The sequence below is a fragment of the Equus quagga genome, chromosome 4, assembly GCF_021613505.1.
Source record: "Equus quagga isolate Etosha38 chromosome 4, UCLA_HA_Equagga_1.0, whole genome shotgun sequence".
Taxonomy (NCBI): domain Eukaryota; kingdom Metazoa; phylum Chordata; class Mammalia; order Perissodactyla; family Equidae; genus Equus; species Equus quagga.
This window is the reverse complement of record NC_060270.1, coordinates 29,029,199-29,036,737: the sequence shown is the minus strand read 5'-3', so window position 1 is coordinate 29,036,737 and position 7,539 is coordinate 29,029,199.

The following is a 7,539-nucleotide window of genomic DNA, read 5'->3' as shown; positions in this document are numbered from 1 at the left end:
CTCCCTCACCACCTGCAAAACTTTGCCCTGTGTCCCTCCCTGAAACTCCAGCACACAACTTCCTTCTGCCCCAGGTGGGCTGGGAACAGGGCCCCAGCACCCAGACGATAGCCCGCCCTGGCTCTGACCTCATGCCCTTGAGGAATTTAACTTCATGAAGAATCAGCTTCCCTTTCACAACTGGAAACTGGACAGTGAGACCATTTTCTCAGCATGCCATGTTTATTTTCCCACGTTTCAGGGGCGGTGACATCAGAAATGGGGTTAGACTTGTTCTATATAACTCCAGAGGTCAGAACAAGCATGACAGGGAGGCAGAGTTCAGTTTAAACAAGGAAAAACTAACCCACAAAGTAGGCTGTCCCAGAAGGTAGTGAGCATCCTGTTCTGGGAGGTATTCAACAGAAATTGTTTGCAGAGACTTTCAAGGGCTCGGCAGTAAGCTCTGTGAGGCTGAGGTCCATGTCTGTCTCCATTTCTGCTGCGGGACCAGCAACTAGCACAGTGCGTGATGAGGTATGTGAGAAGGTGCTCCAGATATTTGTGGAAGGGAGAGACGGAGGGAGGAAGCGGGAAAGGAAGGAGACAGGGATGGAGGGAAGGAAGGAAGGAGGGAAGGAAGGAAAACCCCAGGAAGGGAAATGCGGAGGGAGGGAGGGATAGAGGCTGGAAAGGATCATGTTTGAGAACATTGGAGAATAGATCCTCCTTTAGGAGAGAGTTTGGACAAGCTGATTTGGATCTAGTTGCCTTTGACTCTATGGTTATAAGACAAGGACCCTGGGCGCCCACTCCAAGGGGCTGCATCGACTCCAACACAAGGCTGAGCAACTCTCCTGTGCCGGTGTGTGTTGACAGGTGCGACCATCCTATCTGAGCATCCTACAGTCCACAAACCCCCTTCCGTACATTCTGTCACTCCCTTCTACGAACCTTGAAAAATGCAGCGTTCCCATTGGAAAGATGTGGAGCCTGAGGCTCAAAGATGGTAAATGTCTTGTCTGAGCTGAGAAGTGTCCTCGTGCCTCCTGATCCTCAGCCCAGCGCCCCTCCTAATATGCACCATAGTCTGTCTTACTGCCTGCCTTAGATCTTTCTGCCCCTGAAGAGATAGTATGGTCTAAATACGGTCTTCATTAAAAGCACCAGAGGTTCCCCTTCCTTTAAAAAATGCTCAAGGGACAGATCTTCCTCAAAAAACAAATGAACAAAACCACGATCCTCTCTCTCCCTGCCTCACTTCCAGCAGAAGTAACGCTGGGCCTTACCGCCAACTGCAGCAACCAACAGAGGACCTGGGCTCTTTCCAGAGGCAAGTTCACTTTGCAGGGCCAAGCCTCTCGACCACCCTGATGGAGGGATGCAGTCTTTTCCAGAGGTCTGACTAGTTGGAGACTAGGCAGGTCGTTTGCTCGTGTGCCCTCAGATCCACGCCCGCCCCATCGTGCCCTGTGCTCGCTCACAGGAGCTGACCCTGCAGACTACACAGGCCGGGTCCCAGTCAGCCAGAATGGGGAGGAGGAGGAGGAGGAGGGGAGAAACTAGTCTCTAGTCTTTCTCCCCTTCTCTCCCTCTACCTGGCAGATCACCTCTGTGGGGCCAGTTCCCAGGGCTGCAGCTCGCTCTGGGTCCAGGAAACACCTCCTCCTCTTGTTGACCTTCCAGCCCAGGAATGGGGGCATTTCTCTGCGGCTGCTGTTCTCAAGCTTGCCTTTCACTGTGCCTGCCCTTTCATCTTTTCCAACGCCTTTATAACTGGTTTCCCTCTGCTAGAGTTTCTGGAATGGGGTATGTTTTCTGCCTTGACTCTAACTTCCTGCCAATGCAGGTCTGTTGAGACCCTGCCCAGAGAGGGTTAAACGGATGGAAATGTGGGGCATCCTGTCGTGACCACCTTAAAGAGAGTCAAAGAAGCAGGCAGGCCAGGAGGCTCCCAAGGGAGGACCAGGTCCGCCACGTGCCCTGTGGCTCTGCCTAGGAACCAGAGGAGCTTCAGTCTGCCCAGCTGTCCCATCGCAGTCCCCTTCCCCCCTCACAAGGCCCCACCGGCCCTGGCATCCTTCCATGCTATGACACAGTCGGTGCCTCTCACACAAGTGGGCCAGATGGCGTGAGTCAGCCTCTCAGAGTTCTGAGCAGGCCAAGCGTCCAAGTCCATGTCACCCCCATCAAGGCGGGAGAGGAGGGCTCCCTCGGTGACGTCAGCAAAGAAAGCAGGTGTCTTTCCTCCCCACTCCCAAACCTGCGGCATCTGGGACTCAAAGAGAAGAGAGTCATAGACTCTTCCTCCTCCTCCCCCACCGCCAAGGCCTCTCACTCCCTCAGGCCAGGGGGTCTGCCTTGCCTAGGCAGAGACCCAAGGGGAGGCTGCGTCCTCTGAAAATATTATTCACGAGCACAGATGCATCATGTGGAAAGGAGGAAAGTGGGCCTCACCTTCCGATTTATGTGGACCTACTGCATGCTTGCCGAAGAACTAAGAACTTTCATATATTTTATGTCATTTCGTCAGTCTATGATAGGAGAGAATCAGACCCCCCAAAATGGCATCAGGCCCCATTCACTGTGTCTTTACTGGATACCAGCTGGGTATGAGGCATTCTGCAGAGATAAGCAAACCATGGTCTCTACCTTCCAGGAAAGTTAAGAACCTGGGTTCGAATCCAGACTCCAGCAATTAGTATTATATGAGCTTGGGCAAGCAACTCGCCTCGCGAGCCTCAGTTTTCTCATCTATAAAATGGGCATAATAATAATCTCATCTCATTGGGTTGTTGAAGGATCCATGTAGGTAACAAGCTTGTGAGTTCCCAGCACATAGGGAATACTTTTGAACAAGGGTTGACATTATTATTATTTTTTAAATTAGTAAATCTAGCATGCACGCAGGGCTTTATCCAGGAGGGGAAAAGTATTTTTGAAGGCTGTCCCACGACTTCTGCTAACACTATGAAGACCTTACAAAGCCTTCGGGCTCCAGAATAGGATAGAACACGGCTCTTCCTTTCTCATATGGGAAGTCTCCAGCAGCCTGACCTCAGAGGCATCCCCCACGCACTCAGTCCCCCCAATAGTCCCTGCCGCCACCCCTGGGAGTTGCCGGATGTCAGCTGAGGTCCAAGGTTTGGAGAGTTTCCGGGACTGGCAGGGTCACACTGTGGTTGGGCCGTGCCTGGCAGCCCCACCCTTCCTGGCAGCCAGGCCGCCTCCTCTCTGAACGCCTGCCAATGCAGGGGGAGGGGGGCAGAGCCAGAGGGAAGGTCCTGCACGGATGTTTGCCCTAAGGGAAGCCTGCAGGGGTGGGGGCGGGAGGGGGGAGAGCAGGGCAGACTGCTCCACTCCACCCTCGCGTCCGCCACGCAGAGAATCCAGTCTCTGGAAGTGCCAAGTGCTCCTCCTAGTGGGGAAGGAATGATGGGAGATCCCATTCAGCCGCCCTCCTGCCCACACCAGGGAGAGGTGGGGCCACTTCACTGGGCCTATTAGAGGACCACACTATCAGTCCCATCTACAGCACATCACAGATGAAAAGGCCCTTTCACATCCACTTCCCACGCCAACTTGGTGATTCTTCAGGTGGCACATTTTTAGCACCCCATTTCACAGATGAGAACTTTGAGTCAGTCTCTGGCCGTTAGTCTCTGGCAGAGGTGGAACTAGAAACCAGGTCTTTTCATCCTATTTCCCACAGGGTTTTTTCAGTGCACCACCCCCAAAACGGGCAAAGAGGGAGAATTGGCCACCATCCTTCCCAGTGCCCACCCCTCACACAAACGCCACACCATCTTGAGAACAGCACTGGTTCTTTTCTTTGTCCCTTGGGCACAAGAATCTCAGGGCCCTGTGGTAGCCTGGTTAAAACCACCCCTATCCTGCAAGATCGTCCTGCTTTTTCAAAACCCACACATCTAAGGGTCAGGCTTCCCTTCTACCAGCACGCTGAGCCCTCCGTTCTCCAGGAGATAAAGGCTCCCTGCTCACTGTGGTCGGACCTAGGGTTCAGAAAGCCTTCTCCTGGAGCCGCCTCAACCACACACAAGCTGTGCTGAGCCCAGGCAGTTCAAACACCAAGGGGTGGGGGTGGCGAGAAGTGACTCCAGCCCTGTCCACCCCCAGGGCCCTGTGTTGGCAGACACGGGTTGGAAAGGGGCCATTTTGGAGCCACTCACTCATCCAGGAGGGGAAGGCGACCTTTGCCTTGTCTTCTTCCCTGAAGACAAAGTCCTTCCTTTGAGGTCTCAGAGGCTGGCCTCCTGCTCGGAATGTGGCCACATCCCGCCCTTAGGGTCCCCAGTTCCTGGGGAGGCCCCTGAAGCCTGGCTTGGAGACCAGCTATTCCCGGCACCTCTCCTACAGAGTAGGGCTGGAGGGGTGGGCCCGGGGAGGCTCTCCCAGGCCTGGGAGCCTGCTCTCCGCCCAGGGCTCAAGGAGGAAACCGGCTCGCAGCCCGCCGCCCAGATCCTGCCATCTCACAGAGCTGGGCCTGGACTCAAGGGCAGGCCAGGCAGACAGTGATCTGTGTTTTCTGGGAAGGCAGCCAGTCCTCATGCCCTCGGGCTTCTGGGTATGGAGGAGAGTGCCCGAGCGGGCACTGGCCGCCACCTTTGGTGGGCCACCCCAGGCCCTGCCAGGGCGGCACACCCCAATACTCATCTTGAGCAGAGCATTGCAGCAAGAGGGACCATAGCACTGAACCCCTTTCCCTGCCCACTGCTTGGTGAACTAAACAGCCCTGCATCGCAGGGAGGAGGCACACGACCTGAGGCTCAGGGCCGCATCCCCCTGTGCCCAAGAACACACAGGAGTCAAGTCTTTGGTTGTTTGGTTATGAGCACGTCTCATCCCCCTGCTAGGCCAAGCAAGCTGTCCCAGGGCACAGGAAAGGCATTTGACTTGGCCTCAAAAACTGTAGGTTCTCTGGGACCAGCCTGGTGGCGCAGCAGTTAAGTTCCGCTTTGGCAGCGAGGGTTCACCGGTTCAGCTCCCGTGTGCAGACCTATGCGCTGCTTGTCAGGCCATGCTGTGGCAGGTGTCCCACATATAAAGTAGAGGAAGATGGGGTTGGATGTTAGCACAGGGCCAGTCTTCCTCAGCAAAAAAAAGAGGAGGATTGGCAGCAGGTGTTAGCTCAGGGCTAATCTTCCTCAAAGAAAATTTAAAAAAATAACCCAGGTTCTCTTCCTGGGTAGTGAGGCCATCTAACTGGGACTCCGGTCACGTCATCTCACCCCTGAGCATCAGTTGTACCATGGGGCAGCAAGCCCTGCTGTGCCCTGCTCCCTGCTTGCTAGAAGCCTTAGAGTGTAAGACGTCTGTGAACGCTCCTCAGGCACAATACTCACGGGAGGGCTTCTTGTTGTTATGAAAACTTAGTGACCTGGAGTAGTACTTCCATTCTCCCCGCAACACGACGGGAGATGAAGGACAGGGAGGGTATGAGCGCTGGCCGGCTGGCAGACTTGGGGTCTCCTCAGCCATCCACTCTGAGGCCCCAGGAGGCCCGTCCCAGGGCCCCTTGTGGCTGACAGACAGGACCACGTGCTGGCCTGAGGGCAGGGGTGGGGGGTGGCAATGAGCCGAGTGGAGCCCACCCCTATCTCCCACTTGGTAGAAGCGCCCCCATGCCTCCTGGAGGACCAGGGGCTCTCCTGCCCGCTCTCTCTGGCTCCTCAGTGTGCACCTGGGGGCCATATTTCTGGGAAAGTAAATGGTGCTGGGACAGATGGTGAAGGGGGTCACAACCAGGTCACAGGAGAAACAGCTGAAGGGACTCAGGCAGCTCAACCCCAACGGGAGGAACTCCCTCCCAACAGCACAGGGCAGCCACGGGAGAGGGGATGGACCTCATCCGACCTCATCTCCATAGGGGAAGGGCCCCATCACACCAAGAAGAGATGAGTCAGGGCAGTGAATTCCTGGTCACTGGAGGTGTCTGCACTCATCAGAATGACATAGGAGGCGCTTTTGTGAAGGGGCTCATTAGGGCTGAGGACATGAGGGGATCCTCCCCACGCCCCTGCATGCCAGGATCCGCTGCTCGCCACGGGCTGGAGCTTCTCCCTGGTATTAATTAGCCAGTGCCGCCAGAGAGGCTTATTCAGAACAGAAGTGCTGGGCGGCTGGAGAGTGCTGCTGGTCCGCTCGAAGCACTGTGCATATTGTTCCTATTATGCACATGTAGGAGGGGCCCTGGCATCTCTCAGGACAGGCAGTTTAATGCGTTATAAACGGTTCTCTTCCCATGTAACCTTCTGTTTACACAAAAAAAGTGTCTCTCTCTCCCCTCTCTGTGTAAAGGGAGCCCACGGGGCTCCTCACACTCATTACCACAAAGCATGTGGCCTTCCCCGTGCCAGGAAAAGTCCGTGCATGAGAATAACCCATCCTGAGATGTGGCAGACCGAGTGTGCAGGGCTGGGTGGTCCCCTGGTTGCCACACACATGTTTGGTGCGTGGCATTCACCAGCCAAAATCCGCACTCCAGCCACCCTGAGTCAGAAAGGAGGATAGTGTGGGGCGGTGGCCCTTTCTAGGCAGGCTGTCAGCGATTCTTGAGGCTTGAACCCCTGTGGCTGCCATGGAGCTTCCTGTCAATCCAGCCTCCCATCAGCCGGAACCCGGGCCAGCAGTCTGCCAGCTGGAGAGCAGCTGTTGGCGTGAGGAAAGCCAGCAACCAAGAGCCACAATGGTTGAGGAGCCATCTTCATCTTAAGAGGGGGCCCAGCCCAGACCCCCAGGAAAGTGCAGCTCTTAAGGGAAGGGTGCTGGGTTCCTTCAGGCAAATGAATATCGACGGAGCAGATGAAGCTTCATCTTGTTTTCATCTGTACCACGGCAGACGTGCATCGGAATGGCATGGCTTTGCAGGGCTGGGGGTGGTCAGACCTCACTCAGAAGTGAAGCAGATACCCAAGAGGAGCTGGAGTCCAGGAGACGGAAAGCATCCTGCCCAAGCTCTGTTCCACGGCAAGTCAGTGGGAGAAGCAGATCCAGGGTCCCATCTCCTAACTCACCGTTCTCTTCCCACCAAGCCCTGCTCCAAATGAATTGCAGGGTTAAGGAGGGAAAGACCACCAGATGCTGCCTCTGTGACCCACCTCAGGTGGTCCTCTCCTCGCTCCCTCCTCTTCAGACCTTGGACGCAGCTAGCTTGCTTCTACTGCACACTTGCTGAGCCCTAGGCTTGAATGCCCTTCTCCAGCTTCCCTGGCCAACCTTAGCTCCCACATTGCCTCCTCCAGGAAGCTTTCTCTGACTGTGAGTTCTACATCACTGCCCAGGATTAATTCTCTGCAGAGAACTATCTGCTATTTTTTTTCTTGTTTATTTACATGTGTGTGTGTGTGTTTAATCTATCTCCTCCTAATAAAATTTAAATACCAGTAGAGTAGGGACCAGGGAAAAAATCATGGAACGATCAAAAGAGAGAATTTCTTTTTTAATTCCTGCCAGCCCAGAGTTGGTGGAGACATTGACTATTTGTGGAGATATTGTTAAATCTTATGTTCTGAATAACGTGGGAGTTCCCTCAGGTGACTC